The following is a 6,015-nucleotide window of genomic DNA, read 5'->3' as shown; positions in this document are numbered from 1 at the left end:
TAATTCCAAAAGTAAGATTTGGATAGATATCAAAATTAAGCTTTGAGAAACAATAATTTCTAGAGTATATTTTTCATCCGATAGTCTTATTTTTTTAAGGAATAGTATTAAATGGCTTAGTTTTATTTTGCTTCTGATTTAAAAATTAATTTTATAATTTTTTTACATTTGTATAAGGAAGGTTATTTAATTTTTTAATAGTTTAGTTTGAAATTTATTTTGTTATATAAAAATTAAATAACTATATAAGTTTTGTAATTTATATGTTAACTGCTAATACTTGCAGAGTTCGTGTTATTACAATCAAATTGTACACTTGTTGCTGGATTTTTTCCATTATCTTGTATTTTAATGTTTTGAATAAAATTTTAATATCAAGTTTGGCTTTTTAAATTATTTGTTCAGAATACGATATCCAATGAACGTCCTAGTTTCATCCCTATTGAGCCATGATTGAACCAAATTAAAGGCCTAAAGACATCTCTAGGTTTTATAGAAAGACATCCAGGGGACGACCGCCGTAATCGCCGTTGGACGTCCGGAAACTCGTCCCCGCGACGTACTACGGCTATAGACAAACCGGACATTTGGACGTCCTTTAACGTCCAACCGACGTCAACCCCGGATTTTGGGATGTCGTACGGACGAAGGCAAGATCCGAGTGTGACGTCTATCGGATGTCCATAGGACGTGTTTGTGTTTGCTGGGTAGATATATTGTTTTAACGGACTGCGCGACCTTTTCAATCCCCGTTAAAATTCTCTCAGCGGTCAACTCATTAATATTCATTAATTGGAAATTTATCGGACCGGCTTGCTCATCGGAAATTACCACCACCCTGACACGCGTATAGCCTAAATTATCGGCCGTAATTCTGTCTTATATCGATTGGAAAATACGGGTCAGTTGCGTGTTGATATCGGCGTGGTTTAATTGATCTATTTTTTTAAAATTACACTCGAATAGCATAGATTTACTTACGAGAAGAACTGGCAATGATTTTATCTATTGAGTAAAAGTTTTTTGGGTTGAAACGGGTGCTAAGATCAAGGGCCATTGTTTTAAAGTCCACCGTAAATATTTAATACGGTTTGAATCGTTGTCGTAAACTTCACAAGAATTCTGCAAGTTTAATAGTTTTTCGTAGGCACGTCCACGATTTTTATAGACGTCTCTTGCACGACAGGTGAGCGTTCTACCGCAGAACCACGGATATAGTTGATAAATAAATGCAAATCAACGCGCGCCTCTATTTATATTTACAAAACCCCCTAGCGGGACGCTATGGAAACTCTATAACACATGCTAATTTATCTAACGCTTTTTATTAATACATGCGTAAGTTTTCGTTATAAACTAAAATCACCTAGCGGGACGCTTAGGAACTTCTATAACACGTGTAATTATTTGTAACGTTTTTTTTATATCAACACCTACACTTCTAAATTATCCGAAGACTCTGTCAAGCAATTAATTTTTATATAGGATGTTTACATTAAAACACGGGAGATATACTAACAATTCTACTTTAAGGTATTTGTAAACTCTAGTTATAACAGAAAGTGTGACTGTTAATGTTTATTGTAGTTATAGCTTTTTGACTTTGCTCATACTTATCGTTGAAACTATATCGTTTTAAATATTTCGTTTCAACCATTTCCATTACCTCTCGGGTAAAAAAGAAACACCTGCCAGTAAATTATTCATTGAAGCATGACGTTATGAAATACCAACGACCATGTCATACATTTTATATTTAACTAAGTCAATCTTGTGACGATAAAATAATAATAGTATGCGTTAAAAGGGTGAATTATAATACTCTAATTTTAACAAAGAGTAACTGTTAATGTTTTCAATAAGAGTTATAGCTTTTTGACTCTTTGGTCCGAGTTTTATTCTTGAAGACATATTGGTCCAAGTATTTCTTATATTTGCTAGCATTTTGCCCCTTTTTATTATGGCCGTTTCTACCTTTTCGGTCATTTTACTGTATTATAGTCCAAAGGTGGTTTGTACTAACAACCATTATACTAAATTCGGGGACATTTCGTTGGCTAAAAGGTCAAGTATTTAAACAATGCTAACGTTATTCTCAATAATGCAGTCGTTACAATCAGGGTAGTGTGAGCTGCCACTAAGTTCTTGCTTTACCCCTAGTGGTGAAATATGGCAACTTGTTCATTAATGGCTAGTAGTCATTAATAGTATCTAATTGAAACAAACCTTACCCTCGGTCAACGAATTAAGATTAAAACGTTATAATACACGAAATTAAATATGTAGCATTTAAGACATTTTCAGACTGATTGGTTAAGATGTAGGCAAAGTCTGGTACCTTAACGGGAAAAATAACAATAATCAGATGGCAAAGCTAAAAACGGTAGTTTTTATTTCCAAGACCGCTACATAGAGGTTAAAATCGTCATTGAGCTATTAAGGTAAAATGATAATGCCGAACCTTTATTGAAATGTCAAGTAATTAAAAAGCACCCTTTCCAACCACCCTACAAACTTTACCCTGAACAAATATTTTCGCAAAATAACCTTGAAAACCCAGTTCAATGAACCATTTACAATAGTGGGATACTATAAAGATGACCACGCTCGACAGGTTATATAAACTTTACCCCGAATAAATATGCTTCCAAAAATAACATTCATTAATCCATTTACAATTCACAAATTTTACTTTCCTAAGGCTTATTAAAAATATAATCTACCATGACCACGCTTGACAGGTTATACAAACTTTACCCCGTTATGTACTATTAGCGTATTCAATGTTTCCCGCGCGTTTGTCTAACAGTAGGACACGCCCCCAACGCGACTGGACCCCCAGCGTCCCCAAGGGGCCAAGGCACTACCTAAGTTCATTATAGAAGTGGCAATATTAAAAATGATAGTTTTTTAATTTCCTATCATTCTCCCTAGACTAACAGTTTTAGGTATTAGGAAAATGAACCCAAATCCATAGATACCAGCCTAGTGGTGAAGCATTGTATGCTTGACAAACTAATAATTTAATATATGGAAGACCCCTTTCAATGAAACTATAACCGTAAAAAGCTAGGTAGATGGCGCGTGTCACGTGGCGCGGCTTTAATCATTAACGAACCATATAGGGACAACTTATTACACACATCGAAACGCGAGTTATTGAAATGTCTTGATTTGTAATTCACCCTTTTTAATTGACCTTGAACCCATGTTTACGTAAGCACGTTCTCTAGTAAGATGACTCCAAAGACGTTAACGGATGACAGGTAATATATTCTTTACCCCGTACAAATGTGTACTGTTAAGAAATCATTAACGTAATGACTATGTTAAAAACTTGAAATATCCAAGATGGCCACTAAAAAACCTGAACTCCCTAGTTAATTTCTTCACCTCAAAAATAACATTGAATACACTGTGTAAGACAAAACGAATTATGTGCTTAAAGACAATGTTAGATTAATAACCTATAAAATCGTTAAAAGAGATCCCTCTTGGGGGTGACTTATATTTGAAACTTCTACCCGAATCCAAAGATACTAGTCTAGTGGTGAAGCATTGACAAATGATAAACTTTCATCAGCAATCTTTATGGGAGACCCCTTTCAATTACCGTAAATAAGAAGGCGCGTGTCACGTGACGCGGCTATATTCATTAAGAACCATATAGGGACAACTTGTTACCCAATGAGACACCCCTGGCGGGACACTATTAAGATGACCACGAATGGCAGGTTATAACACGATACAAGCTTTACCCCGTTATGTTCAGTCATTAAAAATGAATCATTTTTTACCACGCTTCCTAACGGTTGTTAAAACACATCTTATTATGGTATAAACTTTTATTATACCTATAACTCTCAATTTCTTCCTAAGAGTTCAACCTAGACAACAGTTGTTAATTGGTCGATACATTTTCTCCCTAATCATTTATCATGTTAAAGAATTTTCCCGCCAAAAATGCTATCCATAGAGCAAACATTTGTTCAGGTTAATGATCCCTAACGCGCTTCCTAACGTAGATGTCTTGACTGGTAATAAACCATACAAACTTTACCCCTAACAAATATGCCGATTTCCCGCCAAAATATTAATATTCATGTCAAACAGATAATAAGCCTAAAGAGTTTAACCACTTGTTCATTGATCCACGCGACGCTTACATAAAACACATGTTAAAGAATTTTTCCGCCAAAAATGCTATCCATAGAGTAAACACTAGTTCAGGTCAACAAACACTACTACTCTTCCTAACCGTTGACAGGTAATAAAACAATACAAACTTTACCCCTAAATACCTCGGCACGGTCATTAATATTCACCCTTTTTTTAATTGACCTTGAACACCTGCACTCTAGTTAACTTGATTGACAGGTCAACTAATTGATTATTCAAAACACCTGTTACTCTCATTAATTATTCAGGTCAGGCGCGCGTGACACACGCCCGAGGGGGGAAGGCAACGCGTTTTCCCGCTTCATTCCCCTCGTCACGCAGCTGTGGACGGGGGTGAAAGCACGGCACGTCCCCCACGCTTGGCTAGAAAGAGGGTGGTATACTACTAACGGGCTATTTGGATTAATAAATGTAGGCCAAAGGATTCCTTTAATCCATCAACAAGTGTAATATGTTCTAGTCATTGTGCGATATAGATTACGAGCATAATTTTAAAGCAGAACCAATGAGCTCTCTATCAAAACGAAAGGCCTACCAATTAAAGAAAACAGCAATCCCAACCCAAAATTTGGGAATTGAAGCTTCAAGCTGTGATACCTCCATAAATGAAAGGAAATCCAGAGCTCGTAAAAGGGAAATTCGAAAAATTCCCAAAGATGTTTTAAATTCTGAATTAACTAATGATATTACTGGCGAGTCTGTGTGAGAGCCCGCATTACAACCTATGGTTGAAAGTAATGAAAGATTAGCGAAGCAGCCAAAAATTTGAAATTGTGATTCAATAGACCCATGAGAAAAGAGGGGCCGCACACGAGGCTTAGTTGAGACGTTTGGACGGAACATCCGTTTCATGACGTTTTTGAACCACGTGATCATGTTTGCCTTATTTTTCGTCTGCTTATTTAGAACATCTGCTGTTGATAGTCGCATGAGTACCGTACCGTAAAATTTTCGAATTTGGTTTTAATTTTGAAGTAATCATATTTTTGAACGTTAATATGCCTTTATCAAGAGTAAAACCTATATTATGCGCCGTATCGCTATGCAATCAAAAAACTATTACAGACTGTCAAGGGGAAAAGGTAAGTTGATCACAATAAGCCTAGGTCATATAGGCTATTTACAGCACCAATGATAAATTATTGGTTTTTAACAGGTTAGTTTTCTTTCTATACCAAATAAACGAAGACCTTCGAAATATTTGGTAAAAAACATTCACAGAACAGAGGAGACTCTCACCAAATCATATTGTGTGTGTTCATTGCATTTTTTACAATGTGATTTCAAAACAAACGTACAAGATAGGGTTAGAGTGTTGAAACCTGGCAGCGTACCAACCGTATTTCCCTGGGATTCTTGTTTATTCACAAACGAACCAACTATTGATCATAAAGACCAGGATAACAGTAACATATTTGAAAGTAAAATTGAAACTGAGGCTCTTGCGGATACTCCAAGAAGCATCATTCTGCGTAGTAGCACTGCGGATATAAATGTAACAGAAAATGATGCTGAAGAAGTTAATTATGAAGATATGGATTTATCACTATTGGAAAATTACACTAGTGAGAATTCAAGCTTGCCAACTCCCACTGTGGAAAGTGTCTTTTCATCAAATCACCTTGCCCAGTCGCCAATTACATCTACTACTTCTCAGCGTAGGTACTCTACGCCCATGACTTCAAAAGTTTACCATTCGTTCACTCTTGGTACCCCTAGCAGTGCACCTAACAAACATTCTGATATACCAATGAATACCAGTGATGGGCCAATGAATATTTGCGAGTCTATTTTTCCAGAAAGGTGTACTTGTACATGTGTGATGCATAAACATCT

Source organism: Leiobunum rupestre, chromosome 5 (assembly GCF_980474605.1).
Source record: "Leiobunum rupestre chromosome 5, qqLeiRupe1.1.hap1, whole genome shotgun sequence".
In the NCBI taxonomy this organism is placed as follows: domain Eukaryota; kingdom Metazoa; phylum Arthropoda; class Arachnida; order Opiliones; family Sclerosomatidae; genus Leiobunum; species Leiobunum rupestre.
Note: the sequence above shows the minus strand (reverse complement) of the source record.